The sequence below is a fragment of the Tupaia chinensis genome, unplaced genomic scaffold, assembly GCF_000334495.1.
Source record: "Tupaia chinensis unplaced genomic scaffold, TupChi_1.0 Scaffold000515_1, whole genome shotgun sequence".
Classification (NCBI taxonomy): domain Eukaryota; kingdom Metazoa; phylum Chordata; class Mammalia; order Scandentia; family Tupaiidae; genus Tupaia; species Tupaia belangeri.
The window spans coordinates 6,298,627-6,306,320 of NW_006160028.1; the positions used below are offsets into that span (position 1 = coordinate 6,298,627).

Consider the following 7,694-nt stretch of genomic DNA (forward strand, 5'->3'; position numbering starts at 1 on the left):
CCGGTCAAATAGAAAATAAATGAATATACAAGTAAAATTAAATAAATAATTCTTTAGAGAAAGCCTCATTAAGTTCAGAAACTACTAAAAGGAATTAGGCTATAAATAAAATTATAGTTTAGTTTATTTTAATCTAGAAAAATAAGATTTGCTAAGAAATGGTACTCTCAGAGAGACAGACAGGCACACTTGACAGCCACTCCATGCCTCAATCCTCTCTCCCAGCCTCTAAGTCAGCCAGGGTCTCAGGCACACACGGTTATGCCTTGCATGTCCAGGTTCACCTGAGATCCGAACCTGTAACTCCAGTATTGTGCAGCAGTGCCCCACTGCCTGAGCCACCATGGCTGGGCCAATTTTTATCTACTGTAGAGATAAGGTTTCCATGTGTTGCCCAGTGCAAGAGAGACAGAGAGATGGAAAGTGAGAAATCACCCCCCCAGGCGGGATGGCCACACCACAATCCCTTCTCCACTCTCCTCGGGATCTTGGGCATGCACACACACGCGCCCAGCGTGAGTTTAAGCCACCTGGTCTCGGACTCAAACGATGGTCGACTACATGGGAGTTCAGTGACATAGCCATTTTGCCAACTGCTGGTCCCAAGATTTTCTTACTAAAAGCAGAAATGAACATATTTGTATATATTCTGTTCAATCATGTTTTTAGGATAATTTGCTTATGACAGGTGTTTCTGGGTTAAAACTTAAGAATTTTATAGTTTACTCCATGCTGCCATACAGCTTTTTAAAAACAGAAGATTCTTTGGGGACAGACAGTGGTGCAAACGTAATGCAACTGAACCTTCATCAGAGGGTCCTGATTCACATCCTGAAGCTTCCTGGTATATGCTACAGGTATATGTACAAGTCCATGATCTGGACTGGCTAAGGCTGGATCACAGCATGGAGACCCTGCTGGGGATGCCTGTCCCTCTCTCTCTCTGAGAAGAAAATGAATGAACTATTTTTTAAAGGATGATTATAATTAATAACCAAAACATTATAGGACTGAGTATTTATTTGTGTGTGTGAAATGTTTCCCATTTCAGCAAGTATAAAATGGCATTTAAAAGCTGGCTTGTTTTTCTTTGCTCATTCTCTAATAAATAATATGAAAAATGCTTATTTCAATTACCTTTGTGAACTGTTTACATCCTTTGCCTATTTATTGGAAACTTCATAAATGTGAATTAGTTCTCTGGATGTATATAAACTACATAATATTAACCCAAAATTTTCCCAGTTTTGTTTGCCATTTAGTTTATTTTCCAATGTTAGTAGAATTCAAAGTTGAACAGGTTCAAAGTCTCACTTAGCTTGTTTCCTCAACACAATACTAAGAACAAAAAAATCCTGGGACCAGCAGTTGGCGTAATGGCTATGTCGCTGGACTTCCATGTAGTCAACCGCAGTTCAAGTCCTGGACCCAGTGGCTTAAACTCACGCTGAATGCGTGTGCATGCGTGCTCAAGATCCCAAGAGGAAAATAGAGAAGAAGGGATTGTGGGGTGGCCATCCCCCTCAGGGGGTGATTTCTCACTTTCTGTCTGTCTCTCTGGCGAGTGCATGTACCCTATAGCAAAACCTCTCAAAAAAAAAAAAAAATCCTTAGAATGATTCAGATCAAATAAATGTAACACTACTTTGCAAAAACAAGCAAAAAACAAGCATTTCAACAAAAGCCTAAAACAGTAGGCCCCCCCAAAATGCTAAGAATTCTTAGGTGGAAAGGTAGAGAAGAAATTGTCAGCAGATGATACTACATATGGAAATCAGCATTTGTCTTTTTTAAGATAATTTTTGCTATAGGGCACGTGTGCTCACCAGAGAGACAGAGATAGACAGACAGCGAGAAATCACTCCCTTGGGGGATGGCCATGCCCCAATCCCCTCTTCCATTCTCCTCTCAGGATCTTGGGCATGCATGCACACATAAGTTTTAAGCCACTGGGTCCAGGACTCAAACTGCATTCAACTACATGGGAGTCCAGCGACGTTTAACTATTACACCATCTGCTGGTCCTGGGAATCAGTATTTCTAAAATTTTGGTAGAAATAATGTGAGTGGTGGAGTAACAAAACGTAAGGAGGGAGTATGAATTTGATCCCAATACCATTATGAATACTCTTATGAACTGTATGACCTTCTTTGGGTCAGTCTCTTCACTGACAAAAATAGGGGCACTGCCACTTTCATGGCAAAGCTACTGTGATGGGGAAAGCACCTGCTGGTTTCAGTCGTCGTGCCCCATCCCCCCACCCCCATAAGGTTTTCCTGCAGTCTCAATCTGGTCCTGAAATAGTCACCACTTATTTCCAATAATTTCAAACATGTATCTTCTACATTTTAATCTCTCTGAAAAAGAATATATCTTAAAATGAATGGCATCTTATAATCATAATCGCCAGTATCTTTTCTTTTTTGGTGGTACATAAAATCAAGGTATGTCCTGGGACCAGCAGTTAGTGTAACGGCTATGTCGCTGGACTCCCACATAGTTGACTGCGGTTCGAGTCCTGGACCCGGTGGCTTAAACTCACACGGGTGCATGTGCGTGCATGCCCAAGATCCTGAAAGGAGAATGGAGGAGAAGGGACTGCGGCATGGCCATCCCCCCTGAGGGGGTGACTTCTCGTTTTCTGTCTCTCTGTTTCTGTCTGTCTGGCGAGCACATGCACCCTATAGCAAAAACCTCTCCAAAAAAAAAGAAAAAAAAAAAATCAAGGTATGTCCTAGGATGATGTCTTGTTTTTAACAAAATACACAAGTGTCAGTACTCACTAGATCTGTTTAATTTGATTGTGAGTTCTGCAATATACTTGAAGTAGCCTGAAAGAAATGGGAATTCCACAACCACAGAAGATGGCAGTGATGTTCAAACTAGTTGGACAGAGTTCTGCAAGATTTATCTATGCCTAATTATGGGGATTTATAGAGTCTATCCAGTTTTGACTCTCAAAAGATGGTATCTAATGAAGCCATCCACTGAAGATAACAGTACTCATATCAAGTATAAAGAGAACAAGAAAATAACAGCACTATGAGAGTCATCTAAAACACAAACACCTCCTTTCCTCCAAGCTAATGATTTAAACAGTTTTGACAAGTGGACACAAAAACAGAGGTACTAAACACTATTTGACATATGGCTTTATATGAATCTCACTTTAAGGGTCCAGCAGTCCCTCTTTATCCCAGGAGGACATGCTCCAAGAACTCCCCCATTCCCGAAATCTCCTAATAGTACTGAACACTACAGGTTTTTTCCTAAACATACATAGTACTTACGATAGTTTAATTTATAAATTAGGCACAGTATAACAACAATAACTGATAAAATAGAATAAAACAATTCACTGTAATAAGAGTTTTATGAATGTGGTCTAACATACTTTATACACATAGTGGAGTAAGTACCTGCCTATTTTTGGATGGTGGTTGGTCAGTAGGTAACTGCAACAGCAGGAGGCAAAACCATGGACAAAGGACAACTACTGTATATTGAGTCTTTAGAATTATCTAATGGTAGTAGTATATGTACGTGAAACACAGACAATATATATCTGAAGTAGGTTTGAAATTTTTCCTTAAAAATAAATTGTTCGATATAATCTTTCTATGTAAAATAATGTTCTATGCACAACAACTGGCGGATGGGAGGTGAAACTACCTCTGCATTTCACATGATAAAGGTACCAATCAAAGGTAAGGTCATTCTCATTATTTGCAGATTTTCTATTTGCAAATTTACCTACCTGTTAAAATTTATGTGTAATCCCCAAATCAATATTCGAGGTACTTTAATGGTTGCTCACAGATATACACAGAGCAGGAAAAAAAAATCTGAGTTGCTCATCAAACATTCCCAGCTGAGGTCAAACAAGATAATAGTGAATGTGGAACAAATACACAATGGAATACTATTCAGCCATTAAAAAAATGATATGCTGTCATTTGAGGCTAAACAGGAGAGCCTACAGGACATTATGTTAGGTGACATAAGCCAGGTACATAAAGAAAATATTGTGAACTCTCTTTTAAGTGGGAACTGAAAAACACCTGATAGAAAGAGACTGAGGAAGAATGACTACTAGAGGCTGTGAAGGTTGGGAGCAGGAATAAAGGGATGATAATTAATGGAAATAAAATTACAGATTTACAGGCCGCCATTGCCCGTCGCTCTGGCTTTCGGCTCAGGGTCGCTGCTGAGCGTTGGGTCCGGCAAGAGAACGGTCGCGCACTCGCAGAGACCCGCCAGACAGCCACGGAGCCCGCTCGAGGCTACCGCACGCGCACGGGGAGATGGCTACCGGCGTCGCTATCACGACACAACGACCACCACGCCACAGACCCGGAGGAGCAACAAATACAGTAGGGTAATATAGATGGTAACAAACTGCTATATCTTTTTGAGACAGTTTTTTTGCTATTGGCTTGTGTACTCACCAGAGACACAGAGACAGAGACAGTGAGGTAGTGAGATATCATCTCCCCTGGGAGGATGGCTGTGCCACAATCCCTTCTCCTCCATTCTCCTCTTGGGATTTTGGGCACACATGCACATATGCCCAGCATGAGTTTCAAGTTTCCAGATCTAGGACTCAAACCAGGACTCCCATGTGGGAGTCCATCGTCACAAACCACCATGCTACCTGCTGGCTCCAAGCTGTGTGTATCTGAAAGTAACTACAAGGGAGATTTCAAGTATTCCTACCACAAGTAATGACAAGTAGTTAAGATGACATATATGTTAATTACCCTAATTTAATCATAATACTTTGTATTAAAATATTATATCTCCACAAATATATACAATTATTATTATATATTAATAAAAACATTTAAAAAACAAGTTAATATCTGCTTGTTTCAACTCACATGGTAAACAAATGTAACTATTTTGTACTATCTTTTTTCAACTTAATTGGTGAATTCACTGTTTAAAATGACTCTCAAGTGCCAAGTGCTGTCGTTTCCCTAAGTGCAAGAAGGCTGTGATATAACAGAGAAAATACATGCTGGACAAGTACGGCACAGGCAGGAGTCACGGTGCTGCTGGCCAAGAGCGCAGCATTAAAGAACCAACAATACATGCTAAATAAGGTACCTGTAAACAGGAACACACGAATAAGGGGCTGATCAGCTGAAGAAAATGCTGTGACCAGAGGCTTGCAGGAACCTAAGCTCTCATTTCCGCTAGACGCAAAGGAACTACGGAATTGAGATTTCATAGATTCCTGATCATTTTTACATTAACATGAGCTTCTTTTGTACTCTGTTCCAAAATTTCTTTTAAAAAATTATTTATTTAAAATAATTCCATTTGTAGGGCGTGGTGGCGCCCGCCCTATGGCAAAATAATTCCATTTGTTGTTGTTAATGGGATTTGACCAGAGAGAGATGAGAAAGGGAAAGCAAGTTGCCAGGTCTGGTACTCAAACTGCGGTTGGCCAAGTGGGAATCCAGGGCCTCAAACCACCTAGCCATCTGCTGGCTCCCAAAATTTCAATTTAGACCATTACAATATCTTTTTTCCTGAGTATTTCCAGTATTGCTTTTTTATATAAAGGGGGAATACTATTTGTAATTACATTAAAAGTAAACATTACAAAAAACTTCTTTCAAGTGTATTCAACTATACTTTTATTGCTTCTGTGCAAATAGGCTCTTGTAAAGTTAGTACTAATGTTTGCATGAACTGCGACACTGATATATAGTATACTATGTAGTCCTATAACAATGATTATGAAAAAGCCCATTCCCTTTTACCACTTGGAACCAAACGCAGCGAACCTCAATCAATTAGGGCTTGGTAGCTTCTTTGGAAGACAGGACTATAACTCTCTCAGTAGACATGTCAACCACCTTGCAAAAGTACCTTGTAAGCGAATCTGCCCTGCCAGCGGCTCCATTAGAAGCAGCCCTCTGTGATTGACTCAGTCTATTATAGTCTAGTGGTTTTTGAGGCAGGAAGGCCTGGATGTAAGCCCCAGCCAATTAGTGAGAGAAAGAGGCCAACTCATAGAGTGGGGCCGTGAGAAATTACAGCAGATCAAAGGTGAGAATCTGTAGACAGTAAGGAAGTGGAGAAAGCAGAGAAAGAAAAAAACTCACTTGGTAGCTGGATAAAAAGCAGCTCACGCTGGGGAACAGTGAGATAACATAAATGGCAGTGAGAACCATACCCCTGCTGCTGAATACCCTGAAGCTGCACCAGAGACTTCTGTAGTTCTTTTACTTGTTTTAATTATCCTGCTCTTCCAGCTATAGTTTTTTGTCTTGATAAGATTTTCAAGTCCCATGACCTACAACCCCTATGCTCCCCCCTCCTCCCATTCAAAGGGACTGAACTGCAAACAGAGGTCAAAGGTTTCTGTGCCAGGTACAATGGAGGTGGTACTAGACAAATCTACAGTCCCTTCCAACCCCTAAAACGTCATGATTTTAAATTGTGATACTCCTTAATATTTTCTGCAAGGTAACACAAGCTCCCATGCTGCTAAGTAGTTGCTCCTTTTATGGATCTAAATTAGATCCTTCACACTTGGAATGCCCTGGTTCCGATATTCTAAGATATCCTGAACATCTTCATTTTAATTTCATGACTACAAATTCTAATAATTTCTCTTAAGCCTTATTTCCAGAATATACATTTTTTTACACTTTCTGTATCTAATTACACCAAGCCCCCACCCAGTGGTATACTTTACAGATACTATACGGCTACGTTTTTCATTAAGCCGTGCACCTCAGATCTCATTCTTTTTAACAGGCTCGTACCTTGTTCCACTATAAAAATGTACCATAAGTAATATTTCACCAGTTCTTACTGATAGACTTTTGGACTATTTCCAGCTCTTTACACACAATGCATCCGGTCAACATCTGTAACTACAGAGTATGCCAGAGCATCTAAAACCACTAGATCATTTCAAGTTGTTCTTGTCTGAATTGTTCTGGGTTCAGACATGCCTTTGAAGAGGAACAAAAACTAGAAAGTAGGCAAAACTCTAGTTGCAGGTGCAAAAATAATTAGCAATAAATATAGATTTCCATTAAAAGAAAATTTCGGTTTCTCTTAGTGCAAAGATAACGACAACCAGGAACTTAGAAAGTGAAGTGGCCCGAAGCTAACAGGGAATGTTGTCTTTTGGGAGAGTGGCCTATTACCAGCTTCAGCCTAGATCTTACAGGGTTCCCAAGCCCCCCAAATACATTTTAATATAGAAAAATTTTAGATACCAAGGAGATGAGTTTAGAAAATAAAAACTTAACGGCTGAAACTCTGAAATTTCAATTTGATTCTTTAACGTTCCCAATCACAGAAAATTTAACGATGCTTAAAAATTACACATGTATATATACCCCCCAAAAAAGGAGTCGCGATAAACGTCATCCGTCCAGCCTTTAACACCACTCCACCCGGCAGCGCCCCGGACGAAGGGGAGACCCGGGCGGCGCGAGAGCCGCGTCCACGCAGCCGGCTCGCGCTCCGGGTCGGGGTCTGTAACGGCGGCGGCGCGCGAGGCCGCCCAGCCAGGAGGAGGGGCTTCCCAGGCCGTCGCTCCCGGCTCTCACCTCAGCTCCTCGTCCACACTCCCGCGGGGCTGCTCGGACGCGGCCACCTCGGACGAAGCCGTAGAGCTCTTGTTCTTCAGGATCCCCTTGATGGGCCGGTGCGAGGCCGTCGA

The 7,694-nt window shown here is 41.2% G+C and overlaps 1 protein-coding gene across 1 annotated transcript in view; it reads right to left on the minus strand.

Moving 5' to 3' along the window:
• The window catches only part of PPP1R2 (protein phosphatase 1 regulatory inhibitor subunit 2), a 28,635-nt gene extending 20,947 nt beyond the window's left edge, over window positions 1-7,688 (minus strand). The window contains exon 1 of the mRNA XM_027775028.1: window positions 7,582-7,688. The gene's annotated coding sequence lies outside the window, so the exon portion shown is untranslated. The remainder of the gene's footprint in view (window positions 1-7,581) is intronic.
• Window positions 7,689-7,694: the final 6 nt, after the last annotated feature.